This window comes from Palaemon carinicauda, chromosome 17 (assembly GCF_036898095.1).
Source record: "Palaemon carinicauda isolate YSFRI2023 chromosome 17, ASM3689809v2, whole genome shotgun sequence".
Classification (NCBI taxonomy): domain Eukaryota; kingdom Metazoa; phylum Arthropoda; class Malacostraca; order Decapoda; family Palaemonidae; genus Palaemon; species Palaemon carinicauda.
The window spans coordinates 31,013,129-31,022,406 of NC_090741.1; positions in this window are offsets into that span (position 1 = coordinate 31,013,129).

Here is a 9,278-nt window from a genome sequence, read left to right on the forward strand (position 1 = left end):
AAAAAGAAATTTCGTTACTTGTCAAAATCTTATATTTCTTCTCAATAAATAAAAAAAAAAAAATTATTCAAGACGTGACTGTAACATCATAATGCTTGCTCAGAGAATCCCCACATCATCACATTTGCTTTCTGCATTTTCGCTCACACTCAACGCAGCTGGCCCTTTAACACAAACACATTCATGCTCCCTGCTAAATCATTTGACATCACTTTCTCAAAATAATTTGTTGACAAAGCTCGATGTCATCAATCAGACCGAACACTGGTAAACAAATAACTTATGGCACACTACAACTAAGAGAAACTGGAAGCAAGATTTTTAAATCTCCTATATGACATTACTAATTATTTAACAACTGTTGACAACTGAACTTACTTTTGTTATCACGTTAACAAGAATATCTTCATCAATTAGGATATTTTCAGACTAAAACTGACAAACAATAGCTTAACCTGTTTTTTTAAAATCTCATAACAATCTAAGTAGGCTACTGATCGACAATACGGAGTATGACTGAAGCACAAATATTGTGACATAACTTCCCCAATTTACCAATGTACCTAATTTATATTTCTTTCTTGATAATTTTACTAAGTACATACACAAAGAGAACTTCATAAATTACGTCTTAAAGCTGAATTTACAAATTTTTATATTTTTTCTCTCGAATTAAACAACTTATCATAGTTGACACAGAAATATCTCAACATGTGACTTTACTTCTTTCCCCAAAAACACATTTAACACGTTTGGCAACGAAGGTTTAAAAAACAAACTACTTCAAACCAAAGAAACTATGCAACGAAAACTTATAGCTCTTACAGCACAAAGAAAAATTTCTCATTTATCTACACAGCAACGAAATCAATCTGATTTTCTTCTTTTGTTAAAAGAAAAGTTACTCCTTACTCGAAGCTTTAACAATGAATACATTTTACTCGACTAGTTACTTTGTTCAATGAAAACCAGTGTCCTTTCATTTAACTTTAACATTATGTAAAGAAAAAGGAATGATAACTTTGTCACTCTACAAACTTTTACAAAATCTCAAAACATATCAGTTAATCATAAAACTACAGATTTTGTACCAGGTTACTTAACTTATATGTCAGTTGATTACTGTGGGTTGCCTTGGGTCACTCGTCCTAGAGTTGCTGTCTGGGACCTCTTCCAATTTTTGGGATTGTCCTTGGCCTTTGTGGGTGTGCCATTTCTATCAATATGCCCGATGCTGTTGCTTCGACGACGAAATCCTCTATGGTTAGGGCAATTAGACGCACCCCAACTTCTTCTGTTGATAAGGTCCATAGTATGGTCCTCGGTCGCCATTTCGGATGGCGAGTTTCAATGCTGTTGCTCCCATGACGGGAAACTGAACAAAATGTCCATTTTTGGCGTACATGAGGGCGTACTGTCTTCTCTTCCAACAGGAACATTGTCGTGTCATGTTTCCATACAGTTTCCTCCCTTAGATGCCGTCTGTTTCGGCACACTCGTCTTGACGGAAGGATGCTAAGGTCTCTTCCCTGCAGGTCCTCCATGGGTGACTCGTAAAACTCCTCCTGCCTGCTACTATTCTCCACATCATCGTCAGGATTTTCTTCTTGATCATTTTAAGGACATCCATTTGATTTCTATCTTCTTTAGTTATGTTCGTCAATTTCTTTTTACCCTGCGTTTTTCCTTTCCGCTTCTCCCGAAATGTCTCTTTATTGCTTCCTGTGTTTCATCTTCATAATTCTTCATGTCTAAAGTAAAATATTTTGGTAGCTGCTGAACTCGATCTTTTGCTCATTATCACACTTGTTTTTAATCCTCTTTACCCCACCATAAAGCCACCAAACTTGTCATAAGGGCGTGGGGTAATAACTAAATCATACAAGATAGGAAGCAGTGAATTAGACGAGGTTGAACTCGTAAAGAAGGATTTATTGTCAAAGTAAATTTTCACAATTAAAACTGGGCAGAAATCTTCTTCAAAGCGAGTGAATTAGAACTTTAAGTCTTGAGGGTGCATAAGAGAAGATTAATAAGTTTCTCGCTGGCTCTTAAATTATTTCATCAGACAAATACAATGGAATTTACTTTTAACTGGTACAATTCCTGGGGAGAGAAGAAAGGGAGACATTCAAACTAAAAGGGATTATTGGACATCGTATGGCGTATGGACGTCCACCATAGCTTTGATAGGCTTACCATCGCCGGTGGGCCTAGTGAAGGTGGCCCACTCACCAGTAGGACTTGAACTTAACTGCCTTTTCTCGGACAGTCTGTGTGTTCTTATTTCCCCTACATTGCTTGGGGGGGTCTACGGGCTTATCTCGCCTATGAGTAGCAGGTGACGTAATCGCACCATACTTATTCTCACTCTGCGTCCTTTCTCCACGGTTTACATAATACAAACTTAGTCTTGGATGGGGGAGACCTACAACAAAGGGAGACTTATCTATTTCGCATGCTAAAAAAACAATAGTTCTTATCATAGAAAGGCGCATAAAACGAGAATGGGTGTTAACCGTTAGTCATGGCTATCTTCATAACTGCACAAGACGAAGTTGTTCATAGGTGCCTTACGGGGTCAATCCCATCTGGCCTGGGTGGTCCTAGGTATGGGTATGCCCCTATGATCTATGTCAACGTCCTCTTTTTGTTATATTCTTCACTCTCCTTGCCTGTAATGATGAAATTGAAAACAACAAAGGGTCTAATCATCATTTGTCAGATGCCATATCACCTGATTTATATATATATATATATATATATATATATATATATATATATATATATATATATATATATATATATATATATATATTAGTGTGCTACATTATTAACACACATTGAGTATGTGTTGTTTGAGATGTTGAGTCTTGAAATAAAGACAAGCATGATAACTTTAAAATGGTTTATTCTCTAAAAACAACAGTGTTAACATCTCCATCACAGGAGTATGGCTGGTTTGGTCGGATGACCAATTCAGGTGAAGTATAGATAAGAACTGCCTAAAATATCGATATCACAGATATCGTATATTTAGTTGTCTCAGCATTTAAACACAATATGTAAACTTTACATTAGTTTAGGAAGACACCTGCATCCGGTGGCGACACAATCTTTCACACGGTATGCATTTGTGTTTATGCTTCAAAAAAAATGTTACATTGCTGAGAGATGCAAAATGCATCCTGTTATGATTTTGTCTGACTACAGCTAATCTCACGCTAGCTTCTTCTTCCACAATGACATATTACGTCATGTGTTTTAAACATGTAATAACTAACTATTACATTAGCTCGGCCACCTATCTCAATTTTTTTTTCTAAAGATTTAACAACACGCCAAAATATGTTTACTAGGAGTGTGACTGGATATATGTATTATTCTTTGTTTAACTTTAGCCATGAGCAAATGAGGACGAATGTCCAAATAGGCACATTAAAAAAATAATAACAATAATCCATATGAAAAGATATTACCAACGCAAAGAAAAAAAATGCATGATAAATACAGATCACATATATGGTACATTGCTAGCAAATGATTATATGGTACCAAAAAAAAATACTGATATACATATGATTCGGTAACTTGTTAAAGAATAATTGTTACCTTTGTCAGAAACATAGATTAACATAATACGGTAATTAATAAAAATATTTGTTACCTTGGTAAAGATTCAATTTTAGTGCACAAACACCAATTCCTGGTACGTACACGTACTACGGTTTCGTACACATATATATATATATATATATATATATATATATATATATATATATATATATATATATATATATATATATATATATATATATATATATATATATATAGGGCTTATATATTTTATTAGATGCCCATAGATTGTTATTTTTATTTTTTTTCTCTTTTCCTTTAACATTCCGGCTTATATATTTCATTAGATGCCGAGAGAAAAAAATGATTTATTTTTTAAATGTTTTTTAATGTATTTTTAACAATGCAAATGTTCTATAGTTTCTTCAATTACATATTACTAGCATACTAACTGCTTTTCGTACACACGCTATTCCCAGACAATTTTACTCCTTTTAGCGAATGAAGTGGCCACTTTCAAATGGCTTTAAACTGAATTAAATAAGGAGTTTTGTCTGGACATGGCAAAACGTTCAGTTTTAGCTGCAAACTGTTCCTTAACCTACGCCAAACAAGGATGTTCACGGTGATAATATCATCACCGTCACAACTGTTCCTGCTAGTAGTATGGGGTGAAGAAATTCCTTATAAGTCGGTGACAGGTGGTCCATCTCGGTCAATTTCATCAACCGCTTGGCTATCTGTTTGTTGTATGGGAGAGGTAGTGATGGCATTGTAGTCGTCCACGTGAAGTTCGCGAAGAAGGCTCGTTCTCTGATGATGGTCTTGATCCCGGTCACCATGGAATTAGGGGAAGTCCCGATACAACCATCTGCTGCAACGAAGATTTTGGCATAGGACGTGGATCCGTCCGGGCATGATACATTGAAGCCGTCCTTGTCGTATCGTATCCACGAGCCGTTGTTCAGTCTGCAATTGAACTCATTATTGTTAAAGGGATAAAGCTTATCCAGACAATTTTCACTTGTATGGGAGAGAGCACCGTCTAGCACTATACCTAACTCGCATGAATCCAATAAGTTTTTATGGAATTCAAATGAGTTAGCTGTACATATTTTTCTATCCATTGCGTCTGAACAGTGAGTTAATTGATTTAAGTCTTTAATGACCGTATATGTTTCCTTGTCTGGGAAAATCAATACGTGTCCTGTCAAACTGGATATTACTGGATTTGAGTGATTCGTCATGAAAGTCGGAAATGGTGATATCCTGTAAGATTGCCAGGCATCAGAAGAATCAAAGGGAATTGTAATCATAATCTTGTTATTTTCAGCGCTTACTGTAATTAGGCTGTAATAAAATTCTAACCTACGTGCGTCTAACATAGTTTCTCCCGTCCGTTCTCCAGAACTAACTTTAAGTATTTTATAGGCAACAAATGGGGCGACAGTACACCTTTAGTTGCTAACGCGATAGCTTCTACTTAATCTTGATTTCTCAAGGAAATGTGCAATTCTGTTATGTATGTGATCTATTTTTGAATCATAATACGTTAACGTTGCCAACAAATCCTGTACTTCCATAATCTGACTGATATTACTTGAATGTTCATTTACTAAATCCATAATTTGATTAATTGAAGCTAACTGATTCCTTAGTTCTGACATAATCAATTCATCTTCATGAGTCAAGAACTCAATTTTCTTATTTTGATTACTAATCTTAAGACGATTGGAAATTCCTAAACCTAAACTTGCAATAGACCCAAAGATGTTTATTGCAGCAAAAATAAACGGGTTTCGTCTTTCTTTATGTTCATGCCCTACAGTCCACATCAAAAGGTCACGAGCCAAAGATTCTGTCTCGTAAGTCTTATTTTGCAAGTCATCAGATAGCATCTCTGCAACTTTTAGTGTCGATCCAAGCGAACTCTCTGTAGTCAAATGAAAATGTCTTCTATGCAACTCATCTAATGAGACAGCAAACCTTGAAATGGCGCTTTTTAAGCTAGTGACATCATTCTCTGGAAGAAAAATTGCTTGCATATGCACTTCTACAACTACGTTGCTTGATGTAACAAAAACGTCTTCTTGTCTTTCAACTATAGTGCCATATTTAAAATCTATACTTTTAGTTTTAGAGCTCGTCCCACACGAGAAAAATGTCTGAGCAAACAATATCACTCCCAACAACAAAAAATTCATCTTGGAAACCTGTAACGAGAAAAATATATGTAATTACTCCTGTATTAAGAAGAAAACTTTAAATCATACAAATAAAACTCTTTCCCTCACTTCTTTCCCTCTCTCTTTTTTTTTTTTTAATTTCTTATGTGAGCCAATGGTACTATTCTCTCATCTGTGGGTTGGGATACGTTTTGAACTCTAAACCTATTGGCCGATAATGTTTCCAGAATGTTAAATGGGCCTTCAAACTCAGGTGTTAGTTTATAATTGAGTCCTTTACGTACATTTACCTGTATATATACATTATCACCCACGGTACATGTTTTAGTTGGCTTCGCTATTTTATCATGATTCCTTTTCATTATGATTTGTGATTCTTCTAAATTCTTTCGAAGGATATCATATCGACTTTTGCTTGCATTTATACATTCTTTTAAAGGATTTGATAGATTAGTTGTAGGCGTTAATACATGGAAAGGCGTTCTAACTGGGGTACCATACAATGCTTCATGCGGTGACATTTTAATTGATATATGATATGAATGATTCAGAGTACTCAGTACCGCAGGTATTGCAATATCCCAGTTGGGGTCTGATCCCCCTAGTGTTACTCTTAATATATTTAAAACCTTCCTATTTGCTCTTTCCACTAGCCCATTCGACTCTGGGTGATATATCATGGTATTTATTTTCTTTATGCTAAGGAATTCACACAATGAGGTAAGAAAGTGATTATTAAATTCACCTCCCGAGTCTGAGATTATCATGTGTGGAATTCTATGTTCACAAATGTAACACTCGTAAAACTTCCTAGCGCATTCAATCGCAGTTTTAGTTTTAAGCGCTATTAGTTCTGTATATCAAGTTAAAGCATCTACAATTACTAAGAGGTGCTTATTTCCTCTGTCTGACTCGTAAAATCCTGTTAACAAATCTAAATTTATTCTTTCAAAGGGTTGATTGGGCACGGGATAAGCCCCTAGGCTGACAGGTGTTTTCGTATGCCCTTTGTTTTCCTGACATGTGCGACAATTAGCTATGTGTTTTTTTTATATCTGTAAGCATTGTATGCCAATAAAACAATGATTTGGCTTTCTGTGAATTCAATGAGAACCCCGGGTGTCCATGTAATGGATTCGCATGCAACCAATTCAGGACAGTGGAAATAAGTGAGATTGGTACTACTACCTGGTCGTTAGTTACATGTGATGTATTGCGGGTTTTCCTTGTCACGGTCCTACACAGAATATTATCTTTGATTATATAATTCTGCTGCTTATACTTTATATATCCCTTTTCCTTATGATTGCCTTTCAAAGCATTTATAATTGTTTTTATTTTCTGATCTTTTCTTTGCTCAGTCTGTAATAATTCAGCGCTCCAGCCTAAATCTTCTTGTTCAGATATCGTTTTAACAATAGGCATAGATGTTGATATATCTATTAATTTAGCTAAAGGCTCCATACAAGATGACACGGGGTTGCGTGATAATGCATCCGCAATGATATTTGCCTTCCCAGGTAAATACCCGATTCTTGCGCCAAAATCTTGAATGATCAAATGCCACCGATTTTGTTTAGGGCTGTGTTTGAAGCCTTTAAAGAACTCGGTTAGTGGTTTATGGTCAGTAAGAACCTTAACGGGATAACCGTAAATTATGAACTTAAAATGCACTAGTGAATTAGCAATAGCTAGTCCTTCCTTGTCTATTATTTCATACTTACTTTCGGAAGTTCTCAGTTTCCGAGAATAAAAAGCTATAGGGAAAAATTGTTTATCATATTGCTGAAGCAATACCCCTCCTACTCCTAAGTCTGAGGCGTCTGTTGCAATGAAGAATTCCTTACCGAAGTCAGGAAATTTTAAGATAGGAGAACTACACAGTTCATCTTTCAAGGTATTAAATGCCTGTTGATGATGCTCAGACCATATGAAATCTACGCCCTTCTTCGTAAGATCAGTTAAAGGAGCTGCTATTATTGAATAGTTGCGTATAAAACGCCAGTAATATCCACTACAACCCAGAAATTGCTGTATTCCCTTGACATTAGTAGGTATGGGAAAATTACGTATAGCCGGCACCTTATCATGGACTACTTTAAGACCTTGGCTTGACACCATGAAACCCAAGTATATTAATTCTGTTTTGAAAAATTCACACTTACTAATCTTTACCCTTAAGTTATGTTGTCTTAATCTCTGTAGTACTAGTTCTAACTTACGTAGATGTTCTTCTAAGGTGTTGGAAAAGATTACAAGATCGTCCATATAGGCATGCAATATATCCCCTAGCAAGTCTCCAAACACTATGTTAATCATTCTTGTAAATGTTATGGGAGCACAACGTAAACCAAAAGGCATCCGTAAAAATTCATAATGTCCCCTGGCTGTGCTGAAGGCTGTGTATGGGATACTATCTTCTTCTAATGATATCTGGTGAAAGCCTTTAAGTAAGTCCAAACTGGTAAAATATTTATTCTGACCTAACAAAGACAAAATATCGTCAGTACATGGCACTGGGAATCGATCAGGGATCGTCTCCTCGTTTAGACGACGGAAGTCTACGCAGATACGCCATGTTCGATCTTTTTTCGGTACAACTATTAATGGAAAATTATAAGGGCTGTTCGATTTCCTAATGACTCCTTCTTCTAGCATTTTACCTACTTCATCATTTATTTCATTCTGAAATTTCATAGGGAGTCTATACGAGGGTACATAGATAATTTTCTGCTTGTCCTTTAACCTTATTTGATGCTCGATCACATCTGTTTTTCCTAAGGATCCATCCGCAGTGGAAAAAACATCATGATATTTAGTTAAAAGTCCAAAAATTTTCTGCTGAATTTCTTCGTCTTGAATGTCTTTATTGATTTTATTTTTAATATATTGCAAAAGGGATTCATCCGCAACTGATTGAGCGTGATTGATTTCAGCAACGGTAAGAATACGATGTTTATAAACTTCTACATCCAAGATATGTTGATTTTTGTGAATTACTAAAGTGTTATTTAAATGATTACAGACTTCAATATTACATTGTTGATGTGAGCCTACTGTATAAATAGCTTGTGTGATAGACAATCCGTTAGTTTTCAAAGTGTCGGAAAGGATTAATATTTCAGATCCCGGTAATGTTTTGTTTATTTGCACTATTAAATTCGAAGGTACGTTTGGCTCAATAGATTGCGTGCAAGATGATATTATGGGTGAACGAGAATTCTGCTGGGTCGCGTATATTATTTCTTTATTAGTGAGACAAGTTATTGGTTGTTCAACGTACGTTACGGTTACATTTGTCGTCTCCTTTTTATCCAAAACTGATTTTAAGGTATTAGAAGACTTATAGAATTTTCCTTTGATATACACGACGTGCTTGGCAGGGGCTAAGATAATGTTTTGATTTCCCATAGATGGGTATCCTATAATTACAGCTGGATACATATCAATGTTTTGTACAACAACAAATGTATCGGCAAACGTGCGTTTACCGACTTTGAATTGAACATGAGTTAT